Raw genomic sequence first — 27,566 nt, 5'->3', positions numbered from 1 at the left:
AAACCCTCCACATCACTGTAAACCCTCCACATCACTGTAAACCCTCCACATCACTGTAAACCCTCCACATCACTGTAAACCCTCCACATCACTGTAAACCCTCCACATCACTGTAACCCCTCCACATGAGTGCAAACCCTCCACATCACTGCAAACCCTCCACATCACTGCAAACCCTCCACATCACTGCAAACCCTCCACATCCTGCAAACCCTCCACATCACTGCAAACCCTCCACATCACTGCAAACCCTCCACATCACTGCAAACCCTCCACATCACTGCAAACCCTCCACATCACTGCAAACCCTCCACATCACTGCAACCCCTCCACATCACTGCAAACCCTCCACATCACTGCAAACCCTCCACATCACTGCAACCCCTCCACATCACTGCAAACCCCCTCCACATCACTGCAACCCCTCCACATCACTGCAAACCCCTCCACATCACTGCAACCCCTCCACATCACTGCAACCCCTCCACATCACTGCAACCCCTCCACATCACTGCAACCCCTCCACATCACTGCAACCCCTCCACATCACTGTAACCCCTCCACATCACTGTAACCCCTCCACATCACTGTAACCCCTCCACATCACTGTAACCCCTCCACATCACTGTAACCCCCTCCACATCACTGTAACCCCTCCACATCACTGTAACCCCTCCCATCACTGTAATCCCTCCACATCACTGTAACCCCTCCACATCACTGTAACCCCTCCACATCACTGTAACCCCTCCACATCACTGTAACCCCTCCACATCACTGTAACCCCTCCACATCACTGTAACCCCTCCACATCACTGTAACCCCTCCACATCACTGTAACCCCTCCACATCACTGTAACCCCTCCACATCACTGTAACCCCTCCACATCACTGTAACCCCTCCACATCACTGTAACCCCTCCACATCACTGTAACCCCTCCACATCACTGTAACCCCTCCACATCACTGTAACCCCTCCACATCACTGTAACCCCTCCACATCACTGTAACCCCTCCACATCACTGCAAACCCTCCACATGAGTGCAAACCCTCCACATGAGTGCAAACCCTCCACATCACTGCAAACCCTCCACATCACTGCAAACCCTCCACATCACTGCAAACCCTCCACATCACTGCAAACCCTCCACATCACTGCAAACCCTCCACATCACTGCAAACCCTCCACATCACTGCAAACCCTCCACATCACTGCAAACCCTCCACATCACTGCAAACCCTCCACATCACTGCAAACCCTCCACATCACTGCAAACCCTCCACATCACTGCAAACCCTCCACATCACTGCAAACCCTCCACATCACTGCAAACCCTCCACATCACTGCAAACCCTCCACATCACTGCAAACCCTCCACATCACTGCAAACCCTCCACATCACTGCAAACCCTCCACATCACTGCAAACCCTCCACATCACTGCAAACCCTCCACATCACTGCAAACCCTCCACATCACTGCAAACCCTCCACATCACTGCAAACCCTCCACATCACTGTAAACCCTCCACATCACTGTAAACCCTCCCCATCACTGTAAACCCTCCACATCACTGTAAACCCTCCCCATCACTGTAAACCCTCCCCATCACTGTAAACCCTCCACATCACTGTAAACCCTCCACATCACTGTAAACCCTCCCCATCACTGTAAACCCCCCACATCACTGTAAACCCCCCACATCACTGTAAACCCTCCACATCACTGCAAACCCTCCACATCACTGTAAACACTCCACATCACTGTAAACCCTCCACATCACTGTAATTCCCTCCACATCACAGTAAACCCTCCACATCACTGTAAACCCTCCACATCACTGTAATTCCCTCCACATCACAGTAAACCCCCCACATCACTGTAAACCCTCCCCATCACTGTAAACCCTCCACATCACTGTAAACCCTCCACATCACTGTAAACCCTCCCCATCACTGTAAACCCTCCACATCACTGTAAACCCTCCACATCACTGTAAACCCTCCCCATCACTGTAAACCCTCCACATCACTGTAAACCCTCCCCATCACTGTAAACCCTCCACATCACTGTAAACCCTCCCCATCACTGTAAACCATCCACATCACTGTAAAGACTCCACATTACTGTAAACCCTCCACATCACTGTAACCAGTCCACATCACTGTAACCAGTCCACATCACTGTAAACCTTCCACATCACTGTAAACATAAAAGCATAGAGGGTCTCAGCGGATGTTTGTGGCCTTTGCACTGGCGTCAGTCGCCAGTCACAGAAACAAGCGCCCTTCATAAACAATATCCAAAAGTTTCTGTGAACTGGCCCCTCTTTTCGTAAAACAGTCTGACAGTTGATAGCTCCTGTTGACCTATTTAATTTTTGTAATTTCCCCTCTGTCCAACATCTGCTTCAAACTTGCGATGTCTATCCGTAACCTCTTTTCATTGACACTTTTTGTAGAGTGCACATTTTCCCACAAGGATTTATTGTCAATGTGACAGTCAAGAGGTATATTACCCAAATCCCCTAACCCCAAAATTTCTGTCAATATCATACTTATATAAAAAGCCATATCCACCGTCTCTACAAGGCTTAACGTCTCAGCCGCCAAAGTGCTTTTTACCACTCTCCTTATTTTCTTTGTTTCCCGCACAAGTGGGCAACATTTACCATTGTTCCCCAAAAGGAAAATTATAAAACCTAAATTTGCATAGGACGCATCACTATAAACTATGAGTTTCAAGTGCTTAAGGTCACCTAAAACCGGGAACTTCAAAACACACTCCTGCATTTTTAGTTTGGCCAACGCTTTATTTGCTCTTATTAGGTCTTCCACTTTGGGATCATTCATTTTTGTACTCAACTCTAAGACATCAAAACTCAAGTCCGGTCTAGTCTGTCTACCTAACCGGTTCAGTTGCCCAATTAAACTTCGCAGTTGCTCTTTTTCTATCTTTGAAACCATTGCGTCTTTTTGTGAAACTCGGCCACGACTAATTGCTATTGGGGTGATGCTTTCCAAATAAGATTGCTGACGTAAAGCTGCCCCTAACTTAGTCTGTCCAATTTCCAGTCCAATATATTTAAATGCACCGGAAGCCTGACTTCCAACCCTGAATTCTTTCCTCAAACCAGAGATTACAATAGCTTCAAAATCACTAGCCCTCCCCACAAAAAATCATCGACATGTATCATAAAAATGCCAGAAAGATTTCCTTTATAGTGCCAGTAAAACATTGCATTGTCTGCTTTCAACTGGCAACAGCCTAACTTTAACAAAACTGACCTTACCGAAAAATACCAGACTCTAGATGCATCATTTAATCCATATACACATTTGTTCAACTTCCAGAGTACCCCTTCTGTGTTAGCTGCTTCTTTAGGAGGACGGAGAAAAATGTCTCTCTGGAGCTGATGCCCCTGCAAAAAGGCAGCTTTTATATCAATAGGTTTGCATTCCCATGCTTTTGTGGCTAATAGAGCCAAGAAGATCTTTAAAATAACCTTTCCTGCTGTAGGTGAATCCACCCTTAAATCCTGATCTTCTAAGTTTTCTTCAAATCCCCTTGCCACGAGCCTGGCCTTTGCCTTATAAGTTCCATCCAGAAGAACCTTTTCCGTGCAAATCCATCTGTGGGATAGAGCTCTTTGTCCCCTATCCGGTACTTCCGTGTATACCCCAAATTCACTCCAACTATGCAATTCTTGCTGTTTAGCTTCTTTAATAACTTTTTCATCTAATTTATTTGAAGCCACCAAAATCTCACGTGCATGTGGGCTTCTAGTCCTATTCGTATTCGTAGTCTTACTCATGTTCCGAGATCTTGACAAACTACGTCCCCTCTCCCGTCTGGTATCTCGTTCTGTACTGCTACTGCTTGATCTTTCCCTTCTGCTGTGGGATGTGCTTTCAATAGTTCTCGACCTTTTCCTGTGGACCTGTTCACTATCCGATGTACTATCTGAACTGGCACTGCGTTTCTGTGCCCTCCATTTTTGAACTTTGTTTTCCCAATCCATTGTCTTGACTCCTTCCCCTGAATGCTGTACATTCAACCAATGTTTATACTTTCCAGTGGCCTTCCCTGCTCTACTAATAACAGTTGCATCCGTCCATTGACTAGACCCTTCAGGCAAGTATGTCACTTTTGTACCAACTTTTGGCAGTTGCCCTTTCGGAAAAATGGCCTGTTTTAATTCACCAGAAGTGTTGTGTTCCTCCACAGAAACCCTGTCTATATCAGTTAATTGGTCCTCATAGTTCTGTAACACATGCATACCAGATGACTCTGGTTCCTTGTCATGTTTGTCTGCTCTGTCTAAATTTGAAAATTTGTAATCTGTACCCATTATCCTTGATGAATGGACCCTAACAGTTTGATTACCATGTTGCAAAATAATTGTTTTGCCATCTATGCCTATGATCTTATAGAACATAGAACATAGAACAATACAGCGCAGTACAGGCCCTTCGGCCCACGATGTTGCACCGAAACAAAAGCCATCTAACCTACACTATGCCATTATCATCCATATGTTTATCCAATAAACTTTTAAATGCCCTCAATGTTGGCGAGTTCACTACTGTAGCATGTAGGGCATTCCACGGCCTCACTACTCTTTGCGTAAAGAACCTACCTCTGACCTCTGTCCTATATCTATTACCCCTCAGTTTAAAGTTATGTCCCCTCGTGCCAGCCATATCCATCCGCGGGAGAAGGCTCTCACTGTCCACCCTATCCAACCCCCTGATCATTTTGTATGCCTCTATTAAGTCTCCTCTTAACCTTCTTCTCTCCAACGAAAACAACCTCAAGTCCGTCAGCCTTTCCTCATAAGATTTTCCCTCCATACCAGGCAACATCCTGGTAAATCTCCTCTGCACCCGCTCCAAAGCCTCCACGTCCTTCCTATAATGCGGTGACCAGAACTGTACGCAATGCTCCAAATGCGGCCGGACCAGAGTTCTGTACAGCTGCAACATGACCTCCCGACTCCAGAACTCAATCCCTCTACCAATAAAGGCCAACACTCCATAGGCCTTCTTCACAACCCTATCAACCTGGGTGGCAACTTTCAGGGATCTATGTACATGGACACCTAGATCCCTCTGCTCAGCCACACTTTCAAGAACTTTACCATTAGCCAAATATTCCGCATTCCTGTTATTCCTTCCAAAGTGAATCACCTCACACTTCTCTACATTAAACTCCATTTGCCACCTCTCAGCCCAGCTCTGCAGCTTATCTATATCCCTCTGTAACCTGCTACATCCTTCCACACTATCGACAACACCACCGACTTTAGTATCGTCTGCAAATTTACTCACCCACCCTTCTGCGCCTTCCTCTAGGTCATTGATAAAAATGACAAACAGCAACGGCCCCAGAACAGATCCTTGTGGTACTCCACTTGTGACTGTACTCCATTCTGAACATTTCCCATCAACCACCACCCTCTGTCTTCTTTCAGCTAGCCAATTTCTGATCCACATCTCTAAATCACCCTCAATCCCCAGCCTCCGTATTTTTTGCAATAGCCTACCGTGGGGAACCTTATCAAACGCTTTGCTGAAATCCATATACACCACATCAACTGCTCTACCCTCGTCTACCTGTTCAGTCACCTTCTCAAAGAACTCAATAAGGTTTGTGAGGCATGACCTACCCTTCACAAAGCCATGCTGACTATCCCTGATCATATTATTCCTATCTAGATGATTATAAATCTTGTCCCTTATAATCCCCTCCAAGACTTTACCCACTACAGACGTGAGGCTCACCGGTCTATAGTTGCCGGGGTTGTCTCTGCTCCCCTTTTTGAACAAAGGGACCACATTTGCTGTCCTCCAGTCCTCTGGCACTATTCCTGTAGCCAATGATGACATAAAAATCAAAGCCAAAGGTCCAGCAATCTCTTCCCTGGCCTCCCATAGAATCCTAGGATAAATCCCATCAGGTCCCGGGGACTTATCTATTTTCAGCCTGTCCAGAATTGCCAACACCTCTTCCCTACGTACCTCAATGCCATCTATTCTATTAGCCTGGGGCTCAGCATTCTCCTCCACAACATTATCTTTTTCCTGAGTGAATACTGACGAAAAATATTCATTTAGTATCTCGCCTATCTCTTCAGACTCCACACACAATTTCCCATCCCTGTCCTTGACTGGTCCTACTCTTTCCCTAGTCATTCGCTTATTCCTGACATACCTATAGAAAGCTTTTGGGTTTTCCTTGATCCTTCCTGCCAAATACTTCTCATGTCCCCTCCTTGCTCATCTTAGCTCTCTCTTTAGATCCTTCCTCGCTACCTTGTAACTATCCATCGCCCCAACCAAAACTTCACACTTCATCTTCACATAGGCCTTCTTCTTCCTCTTAACAAGCCTCTTAACTTGGTAAACCACGGTTCCCTCGCTCGACACCTTCCTCCCTGTCTGACCGGTACATACTTATCAAGAACACGCAGTAGCTGATCCTTGAACAAGCCCCACTTATCCAGTGTGCCCAACACTTGCAGCCTACTTCTCCACCTTATCCCCCCCAAGTCACGTCTAATGGCATCATAATTGCCCTTCCCCCAGCTATAACTCTTGCCCTGCGGTGTATACTTATCCCTTTCCATCATTAACGTAAACGTCACCGAATTGTGGTCACTGTCCCCAAAGTGCTCTCCTACCTCCAAATCCAACACCTGGCCTGGTTCATTACCCAAAACCAAATCCAACGTGGCCTCGCCTCTTGTTGGCCTGTCAACATATTGTTTCAGGAAACCCTCCTGCACACACTGTACAAAAAACGACCCATCTATTGTACTCGAACTATATATTTTCCAGTCAATATTTGGAAAGTTAAAGTCTCCCATAATAACTACCCTGTTACTTTCGCTCATATCCAGAATCATCTTCGCCATCCTTTCCTCTACATCCCTAGAACTATTAGGAGGCCTATAAAAAACTCCCAACAGGGTGACCTCTCCTTTCCTGTTTCTAACTTCAGCCAATACTACCTCGGAAGAAGAGTCCCCATCTAGCATCCTCTCCGCCACCGTAATACTGCTCTTGACTAGCAGCGCCACACCTCCCCCTCTTTTGCCTCCTTCTCTTAGCTTACTAAAACACCTAAACCCCGGAACCTGCAACATCCATTCCTGTCCCTGCTCTATCCATGTCTCCGAAATGGCCACAACATCGAAGTCCCAGGTACCAACCCACGCTGCCAGTTCCCCTACCTTGTTTCGTATACTCCTGGCATTGAAGTAGACACACTTCAAACCACCTACCTGAACGCTGGCCCCCTCCTGCGACGTCAAATCTGTGCTCCTGACCTCTATACTCTCATTCTCCCTTACCCTAAAACTACAATCCAGGTTCCCATGCCCCTGCTGCATTAGTTTAAACCCCCCCAAAGAGCACTAACAAATCTCCCCCCCAGGATATTTGTGCCCCTCAGGTTCAGATGTAGACCATCCTGTCTGTAGAGGTCCCACCTTCCCCAGAAAGAGCCCCAGTTATCCAAAAATCTGAAACCCTCCCGCCTGCACCATCCCTGTAGCCACGTGTTTAAATGCTCTCTCTCCCTATTCCTCATCTCACTATCACGTGGCACGGGCAACAACCCAGAGATAACAACTCTGTTTGTTCTAGTTCTGAGCTTCCATCCTAGCTCCCTGAAAGCCTGCCTGACATCCTTGTCCCCTTTCCTACCTATGTCGTTGGTGCCAATGTGGACCACGACTTGGGGCTGCTCCCCCTCCCCCCTAAGGACCCGGAAAACACGATCCGAGACATCACGTACCCTTGCACCTGGGAGGCAACATACCAAACGTGAGTCTCTCACGCTCCCACAAAATCTCCTATCTGTGCCCCTGACTATAGAGTCCCCAATTACTAATGCTCTGCTCCTCTCCCCCCTTCCCTTCTGAGCAACAGGGACAGACTCCGTGCCAGAGGCCCGTACCCCATGGCTTACCCCTGGTAAGTCGTCCCCCCCACAAGTATCCAAAGCGGTATACTTGTTTCTCAGGGGAACGACCGCAGGGGATCCCTGCACTGACTGTTTTTTCCCAGTCCCTCTTACAGTTACCCACCTATCTCCAATCTTTGGTGTAACTAATTCCCTGAAGCTGCTATCTATGACCCCTTCTGCCTCCCGAATGATCCGAAGTTCTTCCAACTCCAGCTCCAGTTCCCTAACTCGGTCTTGGAGGAGCTGGAGATGGCAGCACTTCCTGCAGGTAAAATCAGCAGGGACACTAACTGCATCCCTCACCTCAAACATCCTGCAGGAGGAACATTGCACTCCCTTCCCTGCCATTCCTCCAACTTTCTACCAAGATCTGGCTAACAACTAAATTAAATTTTTATAAAAAATAATAATATAATAAAAATATGGTACTTACCTCAGACCAATGGGTTTTATTATTAGGTTAGAGGAGGAGGGCGGGTGGGAGACACTACACGTGTAGTGTCTCGGGTTTCCTCTCCACCAGAATTTATTGGTGAGGGTCTTCCCAGACGTCCGCGGGTCGACTTCCTGATCCCGCCTAAAAAACTAATTTAAAAAAAAAAAAAAAAAAATTCTCAGCTCCTGCTGAAATTGACTAACCAGCCAGCTCCACTCCCGCCGAAATCGACTGGCCTGCCCCTGCAAAGAGAAGTGCTTTTAAAGGTTGACTTACCTCCCAGCAACCTCCTTCCGCAATGCTCCCGCTGAAACTGACTCACCACTCACCAGCTGTTCTCCCGCCGAAATCGACTGGCCTGCCCCTGCAAAGAGAAGTGCTTTTAAAGGTTGACTTACCTCCCAGCAACCTCCTTCCGCAATGCTCCCGCTGAAACTGACTCACCACTCACCAGCTGTTCTCCCGCCGAAATCGACTGGCCTGCCCCTGCAAAGAGAAGTGCTTTTAAAGGTTGACTTACCTCCCAGCAACCTCCTTCCGCAATGCTCTTCCCTGGGCCTTTCCATTCATTAGAATTGTCTCTCCTATAGTATACCATGTCTCCTTGCTGAAAGACGGCATCTGATGGCTGTACGTTATATCTTAACGCTCTGCGAATTCTTTCAGAGACTTCTGCTTCCAAAAAAGCTTTTCTACTGCTATGTAATGCATTTAAATGTTCAGCAAAACCAGAGCTAATTGTAGTCCCCTCCCAAGCTGGAGGCTGGTCATCCTAAATGGACGGAATTTTAGGATTTCTACCAAACACGAATTGATAAGGACTATAGCCCCCAACCATCTGCAATGAATTATTTGCATGTACTGCCCATGCTAAAGCTGAATTTAGCCTGCAATTTGGTCGATCTGCCAAAATTTTCCGAAGCATGTCATCAATGACAGCATGATTTCTTTCACAGACACCATTACTAAATGGGCTTTCTGCAGCCCTATTCATAGCTCTGATATTCATGTTTTCACACATATCCCTAAACTCATCATTAGCAAATTCTCCCCCATTGTCCATAAGGAATTTTGCTGGTGGACCCATTCCTGTCCTTATCCATTTTCCACGATTTGATCCAGAATTACTCTCTTTTCTTTACTTCGTACAATCGTTGATTGACTAAATTTGGTTGTTAAATCTACAAAATGCAAAATAAATATATTATTTGCTTTATCCCAGATCTTAAGGTCCATGGCCACAATGTCGTTAAAATCCCTGGCCACAGGTAGGGTTACTATCGGTCGTGCTGGTGTCCTTCTGTACTTCCTACAAACTTCACAGCGGTCACTAACCTGTTCTATCAGTTTAGTATAGTCGTCATCCCTTACCCCTGCATCCTTTAATACATTTTTCAGCGTCCAAGGAGACGGATGTGCAAATTGCCTATGCAGTTTTAATACCACAAGCTTTTTATCAGCTAAAGTCCCATTTTCAATTGCCATTAACACATCCTTAACCACTCTACTTGAAAAATTATTTGTCAGTAATGGAATACAATAGTGTCCCAACTGTGTAAAGTGTAAGTCCACCGTCTTTCCAAAAACTGTTGCCTTATCCTGTTCCATATCCAGTTTCATGTGTGCTTTCTTCATCGACGGTCTGCTCAGAAGCAAAGGTATCTCACTTGATACAACATCCGTGCTAATGAAATGATTCACTCCGGCAATATTGCAAGGGATCACCACTCTTTTCAGCGACTTCAGAGTATTATCATCCCCAAACCTGAAACTTGTGGAACTTTCAAATTCCTTAACCTTGTTACGATTTTCAGCATTCAAAGAGTCCAGGTAACATTTTAACCAGTCAATTCCACACACAGTAGATGTGCAGCCACTGTCCAATACAGCACAGTTGAAGGATTCTGCAACCAACACCCTCATCACCGGCGTAAAACTGCTTGTCAATAGGACAATGCCTTCTTTCTGGTCACTATCTTTTTCCTCTTCTGACTCTTCCGTGTCAATGTCGCTTCAAACACTCTATCATAACGAGTTGGACAGTTGAAAGCATAATGGCATTGAGAGTCACATCGAAAACATCGATTTATCATGCCCCGTGCATTTCTGGGGTTCATCTTCCTATTGTAGGTTCTAACTGGGTTTCTGTCTTCATAATTTCCTTGTCTCAGTCTCCGTCTATAGTCTTGAGCCCTGTCGTAGCCATACGATTTCGCCATCCTGTTACTAGTGTATCTTCCATATTCTGCCTTATTGCAGGCTGACCTATTTGGGTCATCAGAGCCATCAGAATCGAATGTTTCCCCAGAAACTTTTGTAAAGCTTTTGTCATCTGTTCGAATAAGGTATCCTTATCAGTAAACTGAACTCCTGTCAAAACCAGGAGCCTATCCATGTTGCTCACTCTCGCACAGTCAAGTAATTTAAGGGCCAACACAGACTGTGGAAATTCCAGATTGTGTTTCTGCAGCCTTTTATATAGTCTGCCAAATTCCATTATTTAGTCTTCCATGGAGATATCCTGCATTTTCTGGAACTTATCAAAATCCGACCATGCTTCATACGCACTTAACAAGTCATCTTTCTTATAAATCTTATCCATATGTAATAAAGTCTCCAGACCTTCTTCTGAGTCCAACTCTTCCAATTCCAGCTCAGAAAGCACTTTGTTTTGGATTTTACTGCCATACGGTAGAGAAAGAGCCAATGCCATACCTTGTTTTCTCTTTCCCAAAGCAGTTACCTTAGTCCACATAACTACTGCACTTCTCCATTGGTCGTACGATTCCCTTTCAGAAAATAAGGGAGGATAGTCATATCCAGCCATCTTTATCCTGGGTTCAGCCATGTATCTTTTTTTTTCCTTCTCACTCACTCCTTTTCCTCAGGAAAAGTTGTATCTTTCAAACTTTCACATTTGCACAGCAACCATCCTCTGCTACCATTGTTAGACATTTTAGTTGCTGTGAAATGAAGAGTCTAAAGTTCTTGTTCCTTTTCACCAAACACCATTTATTTCACTTCCTCTGCACAAAACTCTTAACAACACACCACCTGACAGAGGCCACCTGAAGCCCCTTTACATATCAGTGTCAATTAATGGATACTTAACATAAATGAGACAACTAATTGCAATGTCTCTTAACCCATTACTTAACACCCTGCAGCCTGGCTTCTCAAGGGCCCCACCCCAGAAGCTCACTGCTGCCCCTTTGCTGCCCCTATGGATTCACCTGCTCCCACCCACTTTCCAGCTGACACTCTGGAAGGGCAATCCCTCAGCATGATCTCACCACAAGCCCAGAAAGGAGGATACGGGATCGCTGCCTGAAAAATGGCCACCAGACCCATTTAAACATAGAGGCTCACAGCCATGAAGGACCGCTAAGGCCTGAAAGTGACCCCACTCCCCGAGATGCCGATTCTGAACCCTCCCTCTCCTCCAGCCCCAATTTGCACTTACCTGGATCCCGCATCCACTTCGCTGCCTGTGTAATTGCAGCCTGGATGGTAATGCTGTTGCTCCACAGTGCCAGGGTCCCAGGTTCGATTCCCGCTTGGGTCACTGTCTGTGTGGACTCTGCACGTTCTCCCCGTGCCTGCGTGGATTTCCTCCGGGAGCTCCGGTTTCCTCCCACAAGTCCCAAAAGACGTGCTTGTTAGGTGAATTGGACATTCTGAATTCTCCCTCTGTGTACCCGAACGCGCGCTGGAATGTGGCGACTAGGGGATTTTCACAGTAACATTTTGTTGCACTGTTAATGCAAGCCTACTTGTGACACTAATAAAAGATTATTAATAAAAAAGATTATTCAGAGATGAGGTCGGCAGGTTCTTGTTTTTGTAGGAACCGTTGTAAATCGCACCAGCGTGACGTCATATTCAGGGAGGGGGTCCCCGCAGAAGGGCTCGCTAATGGTATGGCAATGTATTTAACTGAGGTTTCGGACTTTCCATGGCGGGATACTCGTTACTTCGCAGCAAGGGGCCTGAAAAATCAGGAACGCTGTCTCACTGGCGAGAATCCCATTTCCCGATTCTCTCCAAATTTTGGGCCCACGTTGCCATTCCCGCTGACGGCTGATGCAGGCTCCAAATCTTCCCATTAACTCCTTCACCACCCGGATGCAGCCTGACCTGTTGAGCATTTCCAGCAGTTTTGTTCTTATTTTTTTATATTTTTAAAATAAATTTAGAGTTACCAATTCATTTTTTCCAATTGAGGGGCAATTTAGTGTGGCCAGTCCACCTAGCCTGCACATCTTTGGGTTGTGGGGACGAAACCCACGCAAACACGGGGAGAATGTGTAAACCCCACACGGACCACTGCACTACTGTGCTCCACATTTTTGTTTTTATTTCATATTCCAAGTATCCACGGTATTTTGCTTTTCTTGTGGATAATAAGGATCTCTATTTTCCCTTCTACTCACCCTGTTATTGGCGACTGGGCTTCAACAACAGGCCAATCTCTGGAATTCCCTCCTGAAACCATTCTATCTCTCCAGAATCCACAACATTAAAAGTTAACCTGCCTTTTCTGTGTTCAGGTACCGCAGACCTGTCGAATATTTACACCCATTGCAAATGCCCCGTTATTGGGAAACTAAAATTCCTAGTGGATCTGTGCATTAATGTATGGCCTACAATAGTTATGTCACTTCATTATTACAGGATCAGTAAGCTTCTCGCTAACCTTGGCGCAAAAATGTTTCTGTGTTTAATTTGAAGCCAGCAGAGGATGCATTGTGCCCAAAGGGTTAATAATTATTGAGATGAACAAGTGGCCTCCATCTCACTTCAAATCCAAATCCAGACAAATCCAAATTACTCCAAGTTTCCATTTGCACCAATGTAAAGGAAACATTCAGAGCTTATCTGTGCCTGAACTGTGCAAACATTGATCTTGGGTTTCATTCAACTCTGCTCAGTCTGTTAGCTCAGATTTCAGATTAGTTCTGACCCTCAAAACCAGTGACCTCCGGACACAAACAGGATACCTTTTGATGCACCGTCAATTACCACAAAGACGAGAATGATGGAACAATCGAGGCTTTATTGAACAAGATGTTCTGCCTCCTGTAGCTGGAACCAGAATGGCTGCAGCACCAGAGAGCACACACATTTATACACCGCCTACTGGGCGGAGCCAGCAGGCAGGGATTTACCCATGTACCTCTAATATACGGGCAGTGCCGAAATACATATAATATACCACTAGTGGTGACTACCACACTCACCCCCTATTAAAAAAGCCAGTGGGAGGACAGATCCTGCTGGGGTGGGGGCTGCGGTGAGGTTCGCTGGAGGGAGGGTGAGTGGTGCAGGGGTGAATGAGGCAACCGGGGGGGGGCGGTGTCAGGTCAGGGGTCATGGGTGGGGATCCAGCAGGTGCCAGGTCCCGGAGGGAGACTGTGTCCTGGTGCCCATCGGGGTGTGCCACGTAGGCGTACTGCAGGTTTGCATGTAAAAGGTGGACTTTTTCGACCAAGGGGTCCGACTTATGGGTCCGCACATGCTTCCAAAGGAGGACGGGTCCAGGAACTGTCAGCCATGTTGGGAGCGAGACCCCGGAGGTGGACTTCCTGGGGAAGGCAAACAAACATTCGTGATGGGTCTCATTAGTCGGAGTGGAGCGCGTCGGGGAGGACCTCCTGCCAGGGGAGACTGGGAGATTTTTAGACCACAGGGCCAGCAGGACGGCTTTCCAGACCGTCCCGTTCTCCCTCTCCACCTGCCCGTTTCCCCGGGGGTTGTAGCTGGTTGTCCTGCTCGAGGCGATGCCCTTGCTGAGCAGGAACTGACGCAACCCATCGCTCATAAAAGAGGATCCCCAATCGCTGTGGATATATTCGGGGAAACCGAACAGAGTGAAGATGCTGTGCAGGGCTTTGATTATTGTGGCAGAAGTCCTATCGGGGCATGGGATGGCAAAAGGGAACCGGTAGGACTCATCAATCATGTTCAGGAAATAGGTGTTGCGGTCGGTGGAGGGGAGGGGCCCTTTGAAGTCCACGCTGAGGCGTTCAAAGGGGCGGGAGGCCTTCACCAGGTGTGCTCGATCTGGCCGGTAGAAGTGCGGCTTGCACTCTGCGCAGACTTGGCAGTCTCTGGTGACGGTTCTGACCTCCTCAATGGAGTACGGCAGGTTGCGGGTCTTGATAAAATGGAAGAACCGGGTGACCCCCGGGTGGCAGAGGTCATAGTGGAGAGCCCGGAGTCGGTCCACGTGTGCGCTGGCACATGTACCGCAGGATAGGGCATCAGGGGGCTCGTTGAGCTTCCCCGGGCAATACAAGATCTCATAATTATAGGTGGAGAGCTCGATCCTCCACCTCAAGTACTTGTCATTTTTGATCTTGCCCAGCTGTGTATTATTACACATAAAGGCAACCAACTGTTGGTCAGTGGGGAGAGTGAATGTCGCACAGCTTCCACAATGGCTTGGGCCTCCTTCTCGACAGAGGAGTGCCGAATTTCGGAGGCATGGAGGGTGCGGGGAAAAGAAAGCCACGGGTCTGCACGCCTGGTTGAGGGTGGCGGCCAGAGCCACGTCCGATGCATCACTCTCCACCTGAAAGGGGAGGGACTCGTCGACCGCGTGCATCGTGGCCTTGGCGATGTCTGCCTTGATGCGGTTGAAGGCCTGGCGGGCCTCAGCCGTCAATGTAAAAACTGTGGACTGAATGAGTGGGCGGGCCTTGTCTGCATAATTAGGGACCCACTGGGCATTATAGGAGAAAAACCCCAGGCATCGTTTCAGGACCTTGGGGCAGTGGGGGAGAGGGAGTTCCAGGAGGGGGCGCATGCGGTCGGGGTCGGGTCCGAGGACTCCATTTTCCACGACGTAGCCAAGGATGGCTAGGCGGTTGGTGCGGAACACGCATTTCTCCTTATTGTTTGTGAGATTAAGGAGTTTGGCGGTATGGAGAAATTTTTGGAGGTTTGCGTCATGGTCCTGCTGAACGTGGCCGCAGATGGTGACGTTGCCTAGGTACGGGAATGTGGCCCGCAGTCCGTACCGGTCAACCAATCGGTCCGTCTCTCGCTGAAAGACCGAGACCCCATTCGTGATGCCGAAGGGAACCCTAAAGAAGTGGCAGAGGCGGCCATCTGCTTCGAACGCAGTGTATTGGCGATCCTCCGGGTGGATGGGGAGCTGGTGGTAGGCGGACTTCAAGTCGACTGTAGAGAAGACTCGATACTGCGCAATCTGATTGACCATGTCAGATATGCGTGGGAGGGGGTACGCGTCGAGCTGCATGTACAGATTGATGGTCTGACTGTAGTCGATGACCATCCTGTGCTTCTCCCCAGTCTTCACCACCACTACTTGAGCTCTCCAGGGGCTGTTGCTGGCCTCAATGACCCTTCCCGCAGAAGCCGTTGGACCTCCGACCTGATGAAGGCCTGTCCTGGGCACTGTAACATCTGCTCCTAGTGGCGACAGATTTGCAGTCCAGGGTGAGGTTCGCAAACAGGGAGGGCGGATCGACCTTAAGGGTCGTGAGGCCGCAGACGGTGAGGTGGGGGGGGGGGGGGGGGGGGTGGGGGGTGGGGGGTGGGGGGTGGGGGGGGGGGGGGCAGGGGTCCGCCAAATTTTAAAGTAAGGCTGTGGAGGTGGTATTGAAGATCCATGCCAAGTAACAGGGCAGCGCAGAGGTGGGGGAGGACGTAGAGCCGGGAGTTGCTGAACTCTACCCCTGGACGGTGAGAGTCGCGATACAGTACCCCCGGATTTCAATGGAATGGGATCTGGAGGCCAGGGAGATTTTCTGGGTGACAGGGTGTACCGGGAGGGAGCAGCGCCTTACCGTAGTGGGGTGGATGAAGCTCTCTGTGCTCCCGGAGTCAAAAAGGCAGGTCGTCTCATGCCCATCGATCGTTACCGTCGTCGTCGCGGTCGCGAGGTTGCGGGGCCGGGACTGGTCCAGGGTGATAGAGCCAAGCTGCGGAAGATGCTGGGAGGTACCGGGCTGGTCAGCGGTGGCGGAGGTAGCAGTAGGCGATGAACGGCCAGACGAGCAGGGGTCCTGAGGCGGCGTCCAAAATGGCGCCGAAGATGGCGGCACCCACGGGGCGCACATGGCGGGCGGCATCAAAGGTGGCGGCACCCACGGGCCGCACGTGGCTTGCGGTGAGGAAGATGGCGGCGCCCACGGGCTTGCGATGGGGAAAATGGCAGTGCCCCTGGGTCGCATGTGGGGGGGGTGGGGGGGTGGTGAGTAGAAACGCCGGGCCTGGAAACAGCGGCGACCGACCGGGCCTGGCAAACCGAAACATAGTGTCCCTTCTTCCCACAGCCGTTGCAGGTCATGCTCCGCGCCGGGCAGCGCTGCCTGGGGAGCTCGACTTGTCCGCAAAAATAACACTTGGGTCCCCCAGAGTTGGCTGGCTGCCGCGCGGCGCAGGCTTACAGTGAGCTGGAGTCGGGAGCTGGTGGGGCCCAGATGCCCACGAGGGTGCCGCACGGTCGGGGGTGTAGGACTGGACGTTACGGGAGGCCACTTCTAACAAATTAGCGAGCTGCCCCGCAAGATTGAGCGTACCCCCTTCCAGTAGCCGCTGGCAGACGTACGCAGACTTCATGCGCGTGACGTAGGCGTCTCTGATTAACAGTTCGGTGTGCTGGACTGCCAAAACTGCCTGGCAGTCACAGTTCCTACCTAGGATCTGCAGGGCATGCAAGAAATCGTCCAGAGTCTCACCGGGGAGTTGCTGTCTCGTGGCCAGGAGGTGCCTGGCGTACACTTGGTTCACCAGTCGAACTTAATGTCCCTTCAGGAGCACCATCGCTTCGGAGTAGGTGGCTGCATCCCGGATGAGGGGAAAAATATAAGGGCTCACCCGCAAATAGAGGACTTGGAGCCTCTGCGCGTCCGAGGGTTCTTCAGCGGCTGCTCCGATGTAGCCTTCGAAGCAGGCTAGCCAGTGGTCGAAGGCGGACGTGGCGTTGGCTGCTTGAGGGCTCAGCTGCAGGCGATCAGGCTTGATGCGGAGATCCATCATTTAAAATCTTGTTCAATAAATTGATGTACCGTCAATTACCACAAAGACGAGAATGGTGGAACAATCGAGGCTTTATTGAACAAGATGTTGTGCCTCCTGTAGCTGGAACCAGAAGAGCACACACTGTTATACGCCGCCAGCTGGGCGGAGCCAGTAGGCAGGGATGTACCATTGTACCTCTAATATAGGGGCATTGCCGTAATACATATAATATACCACAAATGGTGACTACCACACCTTTGCAGAAATGTTTTTCTATGAGCGCCCCACCCGCAATCCATGTCTTTCCTTAAAATACAAAGATCACCATAATGTGGAATTCTTGATTAATAAGGGGATCAGGGGCTATGGGGAGAAGGCAGGAGAATGGGGATGAGAAAATATCAGCCATGATTGAATGGCGGAGCAGACTCGATGGGCCGATGGGCCTAATTCTGCTCCCATGTCTCGGTTTTATGGAATATTTTCATATAATTTAAACGATGAAACACTTATTATGCTGCCCCTCCCGATACCTGCTCCTTCTGCCCCCCTCCACTGACTGCGCCCCCACTCACTGCCCCTCCTGTCCCTCCCACTCACTGCCCCTCCTGCCCCTCCCACACACTGCCCCTCCTGTCCCTCCCACTCACTGCCCCTCCCACTCACTGCCCCTCCAGCCCCTCCCACACAATGCCCCTCCTGTCACTCCCACTCACTGCCCCTCCCACTCACTGCCCCTCCCACTCACTGCCCCTCCTGCCCCCCCACTCACTGCCCCTGCTGACACTCCCACTCACTGCCACTCCTGCCCCTCCCACTCATTGCCCGTCGCACTCACTGCCCCTCCACTCACTGCCCCTCCTGCCCCTCCCACTCACTGCCCCTGCTGACACTCCCACTCACTGCCCCTCCTGCCCCTCCCACTCACTGCCCCTCCCACTCACTGCCCCTCCCACTCACTGCCCCTCCTGCCCCTCCCACTCACTGCCCCTCCTGCCCCTCCAACTCACTGCCCCTCCCACTCACTGCCCCTCCCACTCACTGCCCCTTCACTCACTGCCACTCCTGTCCCTTCCAGTCACTGCCCCTCCTGTCCCTACCACTCACTGCCCCTCCTGACACTCCCACTCAGTGCCCCTCCTGCCCCTCCCACTCACTGCCCCACCAGCCCCTACCACTCACTGCCCCTCCTGACACTCCCACTCACTGCCCCTCCTACCCCTCTCACTCACTGCCCCTCCTGCCCCTCTCACTCACTGCCCCTCCTGCTCCTCCCACTCACTGCCCCTCCTGCCCCTCCCACTCACTGCCCCTCCAGCCCCTCCCACTCACTGCCCCTCCTGCCACTCCCACTCACTGCCCCTCCCACTCACTGCCCCTCCACTCACTGCCCCTCCTGCCCCTCCCACTCACTGCCCCTCCTGTCCCTCCCACTCACTGCCCCTCCTGCCCCTCCAACTCCCTGCCCCTCCAACTCCCTGCCCCTCCCACTCACTGCCCCTCCCACTCACTGCCCCTCCACTCACTGCCCCTCCTGCCCCTCCCAGTCACTGCCCCTCCTGCCCCTACCACTCACTGCCCCTCCTGACACTCCCACTTAGTGCCCCTCCTGCCCCTCCCACTCACTGCCCCACCTGCCCCTACCACTCACTGCCCCTCCTGACACTCCCACTCACTGCCCCTCCTACCCCTCTCGCTGTCTGCCCCTCCTGCCCCTCCCATTCACTGCCTCTCCTGCCCCTCCCACTCACTGCCCCTCCCACTCACTGCCCCTCCTGCCCCTCCCACTCACTGCCCCTCCTGCCCCTCCCACTCACTGCCCCTCCCACTCACTGCCCCTCCTGCCCCTCCCACTCAATGCCCCTCCTGCCCCTCCCACTCACGGCCCATCCTGCCCCTCCCACTCACTGCCCCTCCTGACACTCCCACTCACTGCCCCTCCTACCCCACTCACTTTCTACCCCTCCTGCCCCTCCCATTCACTGCCCCTCCCATTCACTGCCCCTCCCACTCGCTGCTCCTACTGCTCCTCCCACTCACTGCCCCTCCTGTCCCCCCCACTCACTGCCCCTCCTGTCCCCCCCACTCACTGCCCCTCCTGCCCCTCCCACTCACTGCCCCACCAGCCCCTACCACTCACTGCCCCTCCTGACACTCCCACTCACTGCCCCTCCTACCCCTCTCACTCACTGCCCCTCCTGCCCCTCTCACTCACTGCCCCTCCTGCCCCTCCCACTCACTGCCCCTCCTGCCCCTCCCACTCACTGCCCCTCCAGCCCCTCCCACTCACTGCCCCTCCTGCCACTCCCACTCACTGCCCCTCCCACTCACTGCCCCTCCACTCACTGCCCCTCCTGCCCCTCCCACTCACTGCCCCTCCTGTCCCTCCCACTCACTGCCCCTCCTGCCCCTCCAACTCCCTGCCCCTCCCACTCACTGCCCCTCCCACTCACTGCCCCTCCACTCACTGCCCCTCCTGCCCCTCCCAGTCACTGCCCCTCCTGCCCCTACCACTCACTGCCCCTCCTGACACTCCCACTTAGTGCCCCTCCTGCCCCTCCCACTCACTGCCCCACCTGCCCCTACCACTCACTGCCCCTCCTGACACTCCCACTCACTGCCCCTCCTACCCCTCTCGCTGTCTGCCCCTCCTGCCCCTCCCATTCACTGCCTCTCCTGCCCCTCCCACTCACTGCCCCTCCCACTCACTGCCCCTCCTGCCCCTCCCACTCACTGGCCCTCCTGCCCCTCCCACTCACTGCCCCTCCCACTCACTGCCCCTCCTGCCCCTCCCACTCACTGCCCCTCCTGCCCCTCCCACTCACGGCCCATCCTGCCCCTCCCACTCACTGCCCCTCCTGACACTCCCACTCACTGCCCCTCCTACCCCACTCACTTTCTACCCCTCCTGCCCCTCCCATTCACTGCCCCTCCCATTCACTGCCCCTCCCACTCGCTGCTCCTACTGCTCCTCCCACTCACTGCCCCTCCTGTCCCCCCCACTCACTGCCCCTCCTGTCCCCCCCACTCACTGCCCCTCCTGCCCCTCCCACTCACTGCCCCACCAGCCCCTACCACTCACTGCCCCTCCTGACACTCCCACTCACTGCCCCTCCTACCCCTCTCACTCACTGCCCCTCCTGCCCCTCTCACTCACTGCCCCTCCTGCCCCTCCCACTCACTGCCCCTCCTGCCCCTCCCACTCACTGCCCCTCCAGCCCCTCCCACTCACTGCCCCTCCTGCCACTCCCACTCACTGCCCCTCCCACTCACTGCCCCTCCACTCACTGCCCCTCCTGCCCCTCCCACTCACTGCCCCTCCTGTCCCTCCCACTCACTGCCCCTCCTGCCCCTCCAACTCCCTGCCCCTCCCACTCACTGCCCCTCCCACTCACTGCCCCTCCACTCACTGCCCCTCCTGCCCCTCCCAGTCACTGCCCCTCCTGCCCCTACCACTCACTGCCCCTCCTGACACTCCCACTTAGTGCCCCTCCTGCCCCTCCCACTCACTGCCCCACCTGCCCCTACCACTCACTGCCCCTCCTGACACTCCCACTCACTGCCCCTCCTACCCCTCTCGCTGTCTGCCCCTCCTGCCCCTCCCATTCACTGCCTCTCCTGCCCCTCCCACTCACTGCCCCTCCCACTCACTGCCCCTCCTGCCCCTCCCACTCACTGCCCCTCCTGCCCCTCCCACTCACTGCCCCTCCCACTCACTGCCCCTCCTGCCCCTCCCACTCACTGCCCCTCCTGCCCCTCCCACTCACGGCCCATCCTGCCCCTCCCACTCACTGCCCCTCCTGCCCCTCCCACTCACTGCCCCTCCTGCCCCTCCCACTCACTGCCCCTCCTGACACTCCCATTCACTGCCCCTCCTGCCCCTCCCACTCACTGCCCCTCCCACTCACTGCCCCTCCTGCCCCTCCCACTCGCTGCTCCTACTGCTCCTCCCACTCACTGCCCCTCCTGTCCCCCCCACTCACTGCCCCTCCTGTCCCCCCCACTCACTGCCCCTCCTGCCCCTCCCACTCACTGCCCCTTCTGTCCCCCCTACTCACTGCCTCTCCTGCCCCCCCACTCACTGCCCCCCCACTCACTGCCCCTCTCACTTTCTGCACCTCCTGCGCCTCCCATTCACTGCCCCTCCTGCCCCTCCCACTCACTGCCCCTCCTGCCCCCCCCCATTCACTAACCCTCCTGCCCCTCCCACTCACTGCCCCTCCTGCACCTCCCACTCACTGCCCCTCCTGCCCCTCCCACTCACTGCCCCTCCTGCCCCCCCACTCACTGCCCCTCCTGCCCCTCTCACATTCTGGGTCTTCCATTCACTGCGCCTCCTGCCCCTCCCACTCACTTCCCCTCCTGCCCCTCCCACTCACTGCCCCTCCTACCCCTCCCACTCACTGCCCCTCCTGCCCCTCCCACTCACTGCCCCTCCTGCCCCTCCCACTCACTGCCCCTCCTGCCCCTCCCACTCACTGCCCCTCCTGCCCCTCCCACTCACTGCCCCTCCTGCCCCTCCCACTCACTTCCCCTCCTGCCCCTCCCACTCACTGCCCCTCCTGCCCCTCCCACTCACTGCCCCTCCTGCCCTCCCACTCACTGCCCCTTCTGCTCCTCCCACTCACTGCCCCTCCTGCCCCTCCCACTCACTGCCCCTCCCACTCACTGCCCCTCCTGCCCCTCCCACTCACTGCCCCTCCTGACACTCCAACTCAGGGCCCCTCCTGACACTCCCACTCACTGCACCTCCTGACACTCCCAGTCACTGACCCTCCTGCGCCTCCTACTCACTGCCCCTCCTAACACTCCCACTCACTGCCCCTCCTACCCCACTCACTTTCTGCCCCTCCTGCCCCTCCCATTCACTGCCCCTCCCATTCACTGCCCCTCCCACTTGCTGCTCCTGCTGCCCCTCCCACTCACTGCCCCTCCTGCCCCTCCCACTCACTGCCCCTCCTGCCCCCCCACTCACTGCCCCTACTGCCCCCCACTCACTGCCCCTCCTGCCCCTCCCACTCACTGCCACTCCTGTCCCTCCCACTCACTACCCCTCCAAATCACTGCCCCTCATGCCCCTCCCACTCACTGCCCCTCCTGCCCCTCCCACTCACTGCCCCTCCTGTCCCTCCCACTCACCGCCCCTCCTGCCCCTCCCACTCACAGTCCCTCCCACTCACTGCCCCTCCTGCCCCTCCCACTCACTGCCCCTCCTGCCCCTCCCACTCACCGCCCCTCCTGCCCCTCCCACTCATTGCCCCTCCTGACACTCACACTCACTGCCCCTCCTGCCCCTCCCACTCACTGCGCCTCCCACTCACTGCGCCTCCCACTCACTGCACCTCCCACTCACTGCCCCTCCTGCCCCTCCCACTCACTGCCCCTCCTGCCCCTCCCACTCACTGCCCCTCCTGACACTCCCACTCACTGCCCCCCGCCCCTCCCACTTACTGCCCCTCCCACTCACTGACCCTCCCATTCACTGCCCCTCCTGCCCCTCCCACTCACTGCCCCTCCTGACACTCCCACTCACTGCCCCTCCCACTCACTGCCCCTCCTGACACTCACTCAGCCCCTCCTGCCCCTCCCACTCATTGTTCCTGCCAGTCACTGCCCCGTCTGCCCATCCCACTCACTGCCCCTCCTAACACTCCCACTAACTGCCCCTCCTGCCCCCCCCCATTCACTGCCCCTCCTGCCCCTCCACTCACTGGCCCCCACTCACTGCCCCTCCTGCCCCTCCTATTCACTGCCCCTGCTGCCCCTCCCACTCACTGCCCCTCCTACTCACAGCCCCTCCTGCCCCCCCACTCACAGCCCCTCCTGCCCCTCCCACTCACTGCCCCTCCTGCCCCCCCCCCCACTCACTGCCCCTCCTGCCCTCCTTCTTGTCATGATATTCAAACACACACATCATGATAGACACACCAACAGACAAATCAGAACACACAACACCACAACCAATGACAGAAAGATATAAAAGCACAGACACGACCCCCGGTGGTCAGTATTAGCTGCAGAGGAGAACCAGGACACATCTGTTGCCAAACACACTTAGGGAGACAGCACGTGCAGAGTATCCAGAACGAACTGTATTATAAGAGTTATAATAAAATAGAGTTGTACCACATACAATTGTGTTGGCTCATCTGTGCACCAGAGCACCCAACACCACATGGTACAGGAGTGGATTGATACCTGCCGGCATACCTCCGTGTACACAGACAACCAGCAGTGCCCAGGCATGATGTACGAGCTCCCGGTTCCGCAGCCGCTCCAGTGCCACGGCGACCTCCGCGAAAACTGGCGGCGATTCCGGCAAATGTTCGAATTGTTCCTGGTGGCAGCTGAACTCCAAGACCTGGATGATAGGGAAAAAATTGAATTTCTCCTCACCATCGCCGGTGCAAGGGCAAGAGAAATATTCAGAAGGTTCAGGTTCTTCAGGAGGCAGCAAAGGTACGATTACCAGGCAGTCCTGGGCAAATTCTCCAAGTACTGTGAAGAAAACGCAATCCAATCGGCACATAAAGGTAAGAAAAGCTGCAGTACTCACCTCGTGGCTGGGATCCCGGAGCCCGAATTCCCAGAGGCCGAAATCCCGGGCCTGAGAGAAGGCTGGGTCGAGGTCGGCGGCCATCTTGCTAAAGGTATCACGCTAGCACAGTTGCGCGAGAAGTGCGCAGAACCGGAAGTTTCGTTTGCGCATGCGCGAGATGCTGCGCATGCGCAGTCCAGAAAACGGCCATCGGTAACGGAACAGCGATCTGAGCATGCGCAGTCGCTTCCTACGTGCTACATACCGAGCGTCAGGATGTCAGAGGCCCCAGACTGCACCAATTTAAAAGGGAAATGTCCCAAATCCAATTTAAAAGGGAAACGTCCCAAATCAAAAAAACAAAAATCTGTTAAAGCTGTAAAACAACCTTCCCTCACCTGGAATGACAGCACAGTGCCGCAAATTGACCCAGGAGATGAATTTGACCTCCGAAGAACCCTCCGACAAGCAGTTACCTACGCACAAGCCGATGATTCCGACCTTGAATACTTCGATGACGATCTTTACAGTGTTTCCGGACCTCGCGAGCCCAATGATAGCTCCGTGGTCCTATATGACTATGACTCGGACGAACCTTTCGTGTTGCACATTGGCGGCCCCCACATTGAATCCGACGCAGATGCGGATTCATTTTTCGGATTTGAGGATCTTCAATCCAGCAGATATGACGTTCCAACTTATCAGTACCGGATGATGCTGCAGCCTGACATTAACAGACAGGGAGCGGTGCAAGCACACGGAGAGTGCCCTGCTGCCACACAGAGCGTGGTCCACGTCCCGCTCAACGTTCCCGACTCTATGAAAGAAGACATGCAAGACTCCAGAGTGCAGTCCTCGCATGAACCAGAAGTGACTCCAGTGTCACAAGCTTCCACAGCAAGCTCGTGGACAGACTCCACAATTGCAGAAATGCAAGACTCCAGAGCGCAGTCCTTGCACGAACAAGAAGTGACTCCAGTGTCACAAGCCTCCACAGAGAGCTCGTGGACAGCCTCCACGATAGAAGCAACGCAAGACTCCAGAGCGCAGTCCTTGCACGAACAAGAAGTGACTCCAGTGTCACAAGCCTCCACAGAGAGCTCGTGGACAGCCTCCACGATAGAAGCAACGCAAGACTCCAGAGCGCAGTCCTTGCACGAACAAGAAGTGACTCCAGTGTCACAAGCCTCCACAGAGAGCTCGTGGACGGACTCCACGATGGAAGGAACGCAAGACTCCAGAGCGCAGTCCTTGCAGGAACAAGACCATGAGGGTCTAGCAACCTCTCCTGACCAACCAGCGGCAGACGATGCAAGTCTGCCATGCTCACGTGAACAGCAAGAAGGCTATAACAGCCTACCATGCTCCACTACACAGCAGCATGAACATGACGGTCTCTCATGCTACAATGAAGGGCACAGCGCTGAAGACTGTTCAAGCCCAACTGAAGACAAGCCAAAGGAATCGCCTCGTCCAAGCCCGAAGAAAAAAGGTTTATGCGCTGACCTTCAGGATCATTATAGCCGAACAGAGATTAATAATGCTGCACGGCCACAGAAGGATGCTGAGGATTTGCTAACGAAATTAATTGAATGTTTAACTTGCAAGGAGCAGACTGAGAATTGCCAGTGTTTTAGTACGGATCGAAAAAATGGACAAGACATTGATCCTCAGGTAATGGAAATAACACAACCTGAATCATATCTACAGCAGGGACAAATGTCTCCCTTCAACACAACACCGCAAAATCCCAACTTCGGAGACCAGCAGTTAGTCAGTAATGACTCTTCAAACCTTGAGGGGAACATTAATTGCATTGAACCTATACACGCTCCACTGATTATTGAGCAGAACATTGGAGCAAGAATCCTGAGGACACCGACATCGAGTAGCCAGATAACGAATTTAAAACCCACAGCAGTTTCAAGTGAACCAAGTGTGCTTTCCACTAATGGTGAAGATGCAGATAAGGTCGACCCGATTATCCATTGTACCACACTAACCCCAGTGATTAAGCAGTTATGTATGGGGAGTATAATGTGGGCAATTGAGAACAGTAAAAGAGAGACTGTGACCATGCCAGTCCCAGCAAAATCAGACCCAGAGACCATGAAGGCATGTACATTAGACAAAGATACATATGAGGTACCTGAGAAGAAAAGTGAAACGGAATGTTCTTTGGAAAATAGTACAATGTCGATAGAAACATTGGATCCTATATTCGAGACCATACCTATGGGAGAATTTGGGGGTAATAAACAAGGTTCTGCAATGTCTGGGGGAAGATTTAAAATTCCAAAGAAGAAAAGCCCAAATGAAGGACAACGGCAAGACAATGACAGTCCACCGACATGGTGTGCACCACCAGATGAAAACTCTGACAATTTACCCAACCCTAGTGAACAGCAAGCTGCTAATGAGGATCTATCCACGGGATGTGAGACGAGTGACGACAGCATCCCACTTCCCATGCAAAAGGTGCAAGGTGACGGACCTCGCCTAGTGCGTACCGAGGCACTCGACGATCACGGTGGGACCACTGACGACTGCGGTGGCGGCGCACCGCTTCCACCCTCGATGGCTCGACCCTCTCCACTGGTTGGTGCATTCCTGCATGTTCCGACTCCAGAAGTGCAGCTTCAGGGAATCTCGGCTGCCTCCAGTGAACCTGTTGGGACTCCGGACGGGGGGCATCGACGGAAGGCAGACCGGACTCCAGATGGGGAGCAGCCAAGCGCCGACTCTGATTCGCGCACGCCAGACCTTGCTCCGGACGGGCGGTGTCGCGGCCTCGGTGATGGCACGCTCAGGGTGACGGCGGATGCCACGGCGACAGGGAATGGATCGCGTGGCAGTCCCACTGGGTCGGCAGTGGCAACCAGCACCGGCGGTCCAAGATGGACACACCAATTCGCGCCATCGCCAGACGTTGATGCGAGCAACAATTCTCTCTCCAAGGCGACATGCTTCGACGTTTCTCTGCGGAGTCGCCCTTCCGGCACAGCAGGTGGCCGGAACCAGCGTACACGGTCTCGGCCAACTTCCACATCTGGCACAGTCATCGCCTTGCATGATATTAGTGATGGTGCTACTTCGATGGCGACGACCCATCGGCTACAAGATGCCGTCCACCACAAACATAAAAAGAAAAAGACTCCACCTTGTTCCTGGCATGCAGGGCGGATGGATTGGTGCGTAGGCGCAATCAGCGAGCTTTGCGCCGCCTTCCACGCTCGCAACTGAACCGTACGCACACGCCGGATCCTCCACTGGTTCCCAAGGATGACTTCGTGGAGATGCCACAGATCATGCCCCTTCCATCGCCACCAGAACCAAACCACAGCCAAGGCACCACTAACAAAGATGTTGAATGTTATATTTGCACGAATGAAAAAACCAAGCACTGCACGAAGTACAACAAATGGTAAAGTAGAGACTTCGGCAACAGCATCACCTCCAACAGTCCAAGGTGAACCAGTGTGACCCCAAATCTCCACAGCTGAACCGGCTTGAGGACCAGCCCATTCTTGAGGCGGTCACCCATTAGACTGGACTTATAACGCTGTTCATACGTTCAAAAAGTCAAACACTTCTGTATTATAACCTGTTGTTGTTTATTGTTCCAGAT

The sequence above is a fragment of the Scyliorhinus torazame genome, chromosome 3, assembly GCF_047496885.1.
Source record: "Scyliorhinus torazame isolate Kashiwa2021f chromosome 3, sScyTor2.1, whole genome shotgun sequence".
Classification (NCBI taxonomy): domain Eukaryota; kingdom Metazoa; phylum Chordata; class Chondrichthyes; order Carcharhiniformes; family Scyliorhinidae; genus Scyliorhinus; species Scyliorhinus torazame.
This window is presented reverse-complemented; position numbering follows the sequence as displayed.